Source organism: Nycticebus coucang, chromosome 12 (genome assembly GCF_027406575.1).
Source record: "Nycticebus coucang isolate mNycCou1 chromosome 12, mNycCou1.pri, whole genome shotgun sequence".
Classification (NCBI taxonomy): domain Eukaryota; kingdom Metazoa; phylum Chordata; class Mammalia; order Primates; family Lorisidae; genus Nycticebus; species Nycticebus coucang.
The window spans coordinates 50,461,552-50,468,881 of NC_069791.1; the positions used below are offsets into that span (position 1 = coordinate 50,461,552).

At 35.1% G+C, this 7,330-nt stretch overlaps 1 pseudogene across 1 annotated transcript; it reads left to right on the forward strand.

Moving 5' to 3' along the window:
• Positions 1-4,325: 4,325 nt before the first annotated feature.
• LOC128561659 (calcium-independent phospholipase A2-gamma-like) lies at positions 4,326-7,330 on the forward strand (annotated as a pseudogene). The gene has a single exon (XR_008373310.1). The product of XR_008373310.1 is annotated as a calcium-independent phospholipase A2-gamma-like (transcript).

Here is a 7,330-nt window from a genome sequence, read left to right on the forward strand (position 1 = left end):
TCAATTGATGCAGAAAAAGCTTTTGATAATATCCAGCATCCCTTCATGATCAGAACAATTAAGAAAATTGGTATAGAAGGGACATTTCTTAAACTAATAGAGGCCATCTATAGCAAACCCACAGCCAATATTGTATTGAATGGAGTTAAATTGAAATAATTTCCACTTAGATCAGGAAGCAGGCAAGGTTGCCATTGTCTCTATTGCTCTTTAACATTGTAGTGGAAGTTTTAGCCATTGCAATTAGGGAACAAAAGGTGATCAAGGGTATCCACACAGGGTCAGAAGAGATCAAACTTTCTCTCTTTACAGATGATATGATCGTATATCTGGAAAACACTAGGGATTGTACTACTAAATTTACAAGTGATCAAGGAATACAGCATTGTCTCAGGCTACAAAATCAACACCCATAAATCTGTAGCCAACAATAACCAAGCCGAAAAAACAGTCAAGGACTCTATTTCTTTCACAGTAGTGCCAAAGAAGATGAAATATTTGGGAGTATACCTAACAAAGGATGTGAAAGATCTCTACAAAGAGAACTATGAAACTTTAAAAAAAGAAATAGCTAAAGATGTTAGCAAATGGAAAAACATACCATGCTCATGGCTGGAAAGAATCAACATTGTTAAAATGTCTATACTACCAAAAGCAATATATAATTTTAATGCAATTCCTATTAAAGTTCCACTGTTATATTTTAAAGATCTTGAAAAAATAATACTTCGTTTTATATGGAATCAGAAAAAAACTTGAATAGCTAAAAAATTACTCAGCAATAAAAACAAAGCAGGAGCAATCACGCTACCAGACCTGAGACTGTACTATAAATTGATAGTGATCAAAACAGCATGGTACTGGCACAAAAACAGAGACGTAGATGTCTGGAACAGAATAGAGAACCAAGAGATGAATCCAGCTACTTACCATTATTTGATCTTTGACAAGCCAACTAAAAACATTCAGTGGGGAAAAGATTCCCTATTAAACAAATGGTGCTGGGTGAACTGTCTGTGGACCTGTAAAAAACTGAAACTGGGCCCACACCTTTCACCACTAACTAAGATAGACTCTCACTGGATAAAAGATTTAAACTTAAGACATAAAACTATAAAAATACTTGAAGAAAGTGCAAGGAAAACTCTTGAAGGAATTAGCCTGGGTGAATATTTTATGAGGACGACTCCCCAGGCAATTGAACCAGTATCAAAAATACACTACTGGGACCTGATCAAACTAAAAAGCTTCTGTACAGCCAAGAACATAGTAAGTAAAGCAAGCAGACAGCCCTCAGAATGCGGGAACATATTTGCAGGTTATACCTCCTATAAAGGTTTAATAACCAGAATCCACAGAGACCTCAAACGTATTAGCTTGAAAAGAACAAGGGATCCCATCTCAGGGTGGGCAAGGGACTTGAAGAGAAATTTCTCTAAAGACTGATGCACAATCTTCAAACACATGAAAAAAAGCTCATTATCATCAGAGAAATGCAAATCAAAACTACTTTGAGATATCACCTAACCTCAGTAAGAGTAGCCCACATGAGAAAATTCCCAAACCAGAGATGTCGGCGTGGATGTGGAGGAAAGGTCACACTTCTACACTGCTGGTGGGAATGTACACTAATACGTTCCTTCAGGAAGGATGTTTGGAGAATACTTAGGGACCTAAAAATAGACCTACCATTCGATACTATAATTCCTTTACTAGGTTTATACCCAGAAGACCAAAAATCACAATATAACAAAGACATCTGTACCAGAATGTTTATTGCAGCCCAATTCACAATTGCTAAGTCATGGAAGATGCCCAAGTGCCCATCAACCCATGAATGGACTAGCAAATTGTGGTACATGTTTACCATGGAATATTATGCATCCTTATGAAAGATGGAGACTTTACCTCTTTCATGTTTACATGGATAGAGCTGGAACATATTCTTCTTAGTAAAGTATCTCAGGAATGGAAGAAAAAGTATCCAATGTACTCGGCCCTACTATGAAGCTAATTTATAGCTTTCACATGAAGGCTATAACCCAACTATAGCACAAGAATATGGGGAAAGGTCCAAGGAAGGGAAAGGGAGGGGGGAGGTTAGGGTGGAGGGAGGGTAATGGGTGGGGCCACACCTACGGTACATCTTAGAATGGGTACAGGGAAACTTATTAAATGCAGAATACAAATGTCTACATACAATAACTAAGAAAATGCCATGAAGGCTACGTTGAACAGTTTTATGAGAATTTTTCAGATTGTATATGAAACCAGGACATTGTACCCCTTGATTTCACTAATGTACACAGCTATGATTTAACAATAAAAAAAAGAAAATATAATCTTTTATCTCTTGTATTCACCGGATGCACCCACCCATAATAAAATAAAATAAAATAAAAACTGGTTGATTAATAGGTTCTGTTGTTATTTTTATTTAATGTTTTGGGACTGGCATTTTATTATCATCATTCATGTTCAAAAAATGTTTAAGTAGAAAGAGCTGAGTATAATCTATTTCTTGGGGTGACATTATACTGTTCTCCCCCCTTTTTCTGTTTTAAAAGCATTTTTTAAATGTCTGATTTTGTCTTTGAAATATGGCTTGTTCTGTACTGTTAACAGATATACCATTAATATGTTTGATGTTATGTAGTTTAAAAAAGGGTTGACATTTATTAGAAATGTGAGCAGATCCATTACCTGTTTTTATAGTTAGGGGCTTGTCTATAACTGAAAAAGCTTCTAGTAAGTGAGAAATTACAGTATTTTTTTTCAGATGACATTGCTTAGGTCCATGAAAAATGAGAATAAGTATCAACAGAATGATGTATATACTTTAGTTTTACAATTTGTGAAAATGGGGTAACATCCATTTGCCATAATTGATTATATAACAATCCTCTAGGATTAACTCCCAGGTAAATGTGGAGCTGTTAAAGGTTGACAGGTAGGACAAGAGTGTACAATCACTTGTGCTGTATGTCATGAAATATCATGTTTCCTTTTAAAAGCTTGAGCATCAGTATGATGTACAGTATGCTCATGTTGAGCTGATAAAATTGATCCTATTAATTGGTTGACTGTTTGATTTCCCATGGAAATGGGTCCTGGTAAGTTAGAATGAGCTCAAACATGAGTAATATAAGTAGGAAAAATTCTATTTCTAATCAATTGCTGAAGAGATGAAAATAGTAAAGTAAGTTCTTTAGTATTAGTAGGTAAAGTAACAGTTTCAATATTTTGCACTATATGGGTGGAATACAAAGAATTATTGATAATATTCAAAGCTTGGTTAGGGTTATCTGTTAATTATAGCAAATAATTCTGCCTTTTGTGCAGAATTATATGTAGATTGTTGGACTTTATGAGAACGAGGGCCTAAATATCCAGACATTCCCATCTTATTTATATCTGTATAAAATGTTTCTGCATTTGGGATTGGTTCTAATTTTACTACTTTAGGTAAAATCCAGGAAGTGTTTTTGAGAAACTGAATTCTCTTATCTGGGGGAAAATGATTATATATTACTCCTATATAATCAGACGAAGCTATGTGCCATTCAGTATCTAACATGAGTAAATCAGAAATGTGGTTATTAGTTAAAGGGACAATGATTTTCTTAGGGTCTCTTCCTACTAATTGCCTTAGATGTTGTCTCTCCTTTAATATTATAAATGTTATTTTATGTACATAAGTTTCCATTCTTTTAGATGTTTATTAGGTAAAAAACATCATTCTACAAAAGCTGTTTCTTATATAATTAATCCTGTAGGAGAGTGCCTCAATGGAAACACATAAATATAGAAATTACTAAATTGAGAAATTTGATTTAACTGAGTACTCTGAATATGTTCTTTAATTCATTGTAATTCCTTTTCAGCCTCAGACATAAGTTGTCTAGGGCTCTTTAAATTGGAGTCTCCTTCTAGGATAGGAAATAAATTTTTAAGAGCATAAGTAGGAATTCCCAAAGTTGACCTTATCCGATTAATATCACCTAATAGTTTTTGGAAATCATTTAAAGTGCAAAGAGAATCTTTTCTAATCTGAACTTTCTGAGAAATGATATTTTGAGCAGTTATACGATATCCCAAATATTCCCAAGGTTCTTGAGTTTGAACTTTATCTTCTGCTAATTGAAGACCATACTCTTTAAATTTGGAGCATGCTGAGTTTTAGAGGATTCTGAAGAGTGAGGGTGGAAGCCTAAATAGAAGCAATTGAAATGAGAATGTAGAGCAGAGGGAAGATTCCAGAGCTTCTGCAGCAAGACTCATCAGACCTCATGACTGATTAAAGTAATGCAAGCAGTCTTTGTGGGAAGCAGAGGAGCAAGAAATTGCATTTCTTGTGTTCATCTAAACATTACTGGAGGATAAGCCACATCAGTCTACAAAGAGGTTTTCATACAGGCAACATACGATGTAAATGGACCCAAAGTGAAGCACATTCTTGCACTAAGCATTGTTACTCTCCAAGCAACCATGGTTTACATATTGGAATTTTGAAACTTAGTACTTCTGCTCCCAAGGGACTTATGAAAGTGAGCATTCATATGTCCCGTATTAAAAGTACTTTGAGCTCTGTTTCAAAGGCTGTTTTTGGCAACCAGAATGAAATGATTTCACGGTTAGCTCAATTTAAGCCAAGTTATCGAATATTATGAAAAGTAACAGATAGTGGCTGGTTAAAACAGAAAAACATTAAACAAGCTATCAAATCTCTGAAAAAATATAGTGACAAATCAGCAGAAAAGGATCTTTTTCCAGAAGAAAAAAGTCATGTTCCAGATAAAGAAGATGTAAGTAAACAAAGTCTTTTTCATTATACAAATATTATAAGCAAAAAATTTGGAGAGTCATTCTACTTTTTATCAAATCACATTAATTCATATTTCAAACGTGAGGAAAAAATGTCTCAAGAAAAGGAAAATAAACATTTCCAGGAAAAATTAGAACTTGAAGGTAAAAATGTTGAAGAAGGGAAATCAAATCCTCCAGATACTGGTATCCTGACTGATAAGCCAGGCTCACAATCTTCTTCAGATCCTGTGGACAAGCCTGCAAGTCTCAGTGGGGTACCTGAGGTTCCTCCAATGTCTGCTAAACAAAGTATTGCTAACTTTCTTTCTCATCCTACTGAAGGTGTACAAGCTTTAGTAGGCAGTTATATTGGCGGAATTGTCCCGAAATTAAAGTATGATTCAAAGAGTCAGTCGGAAGCTCAGGAAGAACCTGCTAAAACTGAGCAGGCTGTCAGCAAAGACAAAAATGCAGAGGAGAAAAAAAGATTATCTCTTCAGTGAGAAAAGGTCATTGCAAGGGTGAGTATTGATAACAGAGCCCGGGCATTAGTTCAGGCATTGAGAACAGCTGACCCAGAGCTCTGCATTACTCAGGTTGAAGAACTGACTTTTCATCTTCTAGAATTTCCATATTTATTATGACTGAGACAAATTAAGGATGAAACTCTTCAGGCTGCAGTTAGAGAAATTTTGGCATTAATTGGCTACATGGATCCAGTGAAAGGGAGAGGAATCTGAATTCTTACAATTGATGGTGGAGGAACAAGCGGTGTGGTTGCTCTTCAGACACAAGGGAAATTGGTTGAACTTACTCAGAAACCAGTTCATCAGCTCTTTGATTACATTTGTGATGTAAGCACAGGTGCCATATTAGCTTTCATGTTGGGATTGTTTCATATGCCCTTGGATGAATGCGAGGAACTTTATTGAAAATTAGGATCAGATGTGTTTTCACAAACTGTCATTGTTGGAACAGTCAAAATGAGTTGGAGCCATGCATTTTATGACCGTCAAACATGGGAAAATATTCTTAAGGATAGAATGGGATCTGCACTAATGATTGAAACAGCAAGAAATCCCACCTGTCCTAAGGTAGCGGCTGTAAGTACCATAGTAAACAGAGGGATAACACCAAAAGCTTTTGTGTTCAGAAACTATGGTCACTTTCCTGGAATCAACTCTCATTATTTGGGAGGCTGCCAATATAAAATGTGGCAGGCCATCAGAGCCTCATCTGCTGCTCCAGGCTACTTTGCAGAATATGCATTGGGAAATGATCTTCATCAAGATGGAGGTTTGCTTTTGAATAACCCTTCAGCCTTAGCGATGTATGAGTGTAAATGTCTTTGGCCAGATGTCCCATTAGAGTGCATAGTATCCCTGGGCACTGGACCTTATGAGAGTGACGTGAGAAACACCACAACACACACAAGCTTGAAAACCAAACTTTCTAATGTTATCAACAGTGCTACAGATACAGAAGAAATCCATATAATGCTTGATGGTCTGTTACCTCCTGACACCTATTTTAGATTCAATCCTGTAATGTGTGAAAACATACCTCTAGATGAAAGTCGAAATGAAAAGCTGGATCAGCTGCAGTTGGAAGGGATGAAGCACATAGAAAGAAATGAACACAAAATGAAAAAAGTTGCAAAAATATTAAATCAAGAAAAAACAACTCTGCAGAAAATTAATGAGTGGTTAAAGTTAAAAACTGACATGTATGAAGGCCTTCCATTCTTTTCAAAGTTGTGATGAGTATGTGTATACTTTCTCATAAATGAAGGTATGTTCAGAAAATACACCAAATTCAATAAGGAATTTGGGGGGTTGACATGAGTAGACTTTGAAGTACTTATGAATTCTGGCAAATCCTGAGAAAGGCGGTGCTTCGGCTAGCTTGCACAGCACAGAGGATGTGCTTGGTTACAGAATTCTGTGGGAATTAGGTTTCTAAGATGTTCATAATTAACTAAACTTTAGGAATCTTATTATTGTGCTAGTTGGTTTTAGTAGATATTAGTGTTATATTGTTTGATGTTTGAAAATTTATTAATATATGTGCCAAACAAGAAACTGAAAACTATTCATATTCTCTTTTTATTTTTGCTGTAGTCATCATAATCATGTTGAATTTATGTGATCATTGATTTTATTTCATGTGGAAAGCTAATTTCTTAAATTTACATTATTTAATGTTTTCACTAGCTACATTCCACAATATACATGCCATCTTTTAATGTATTACACCCAAATAGATGCAGAAAAACGGAATTTCTCTACTACTTCTACAATTGAAATATGAAAGAACCAAATACAGTTTTCTATTCAAAATTTGCTTATTTTAACATCATTTGGTTAAAAAAAAAGGCGAGGTTCTAATCATCCATTCTTTTTCCCCTGAAATTTCAAGATAATTCTGTATGTTAACTTTTATAGCTCTAGCTCTGGTTTATCATTTTCTGTTACAAAATTGTTTGAATTTACTGGGAAAATATTCATATCATTAATAAAAATTA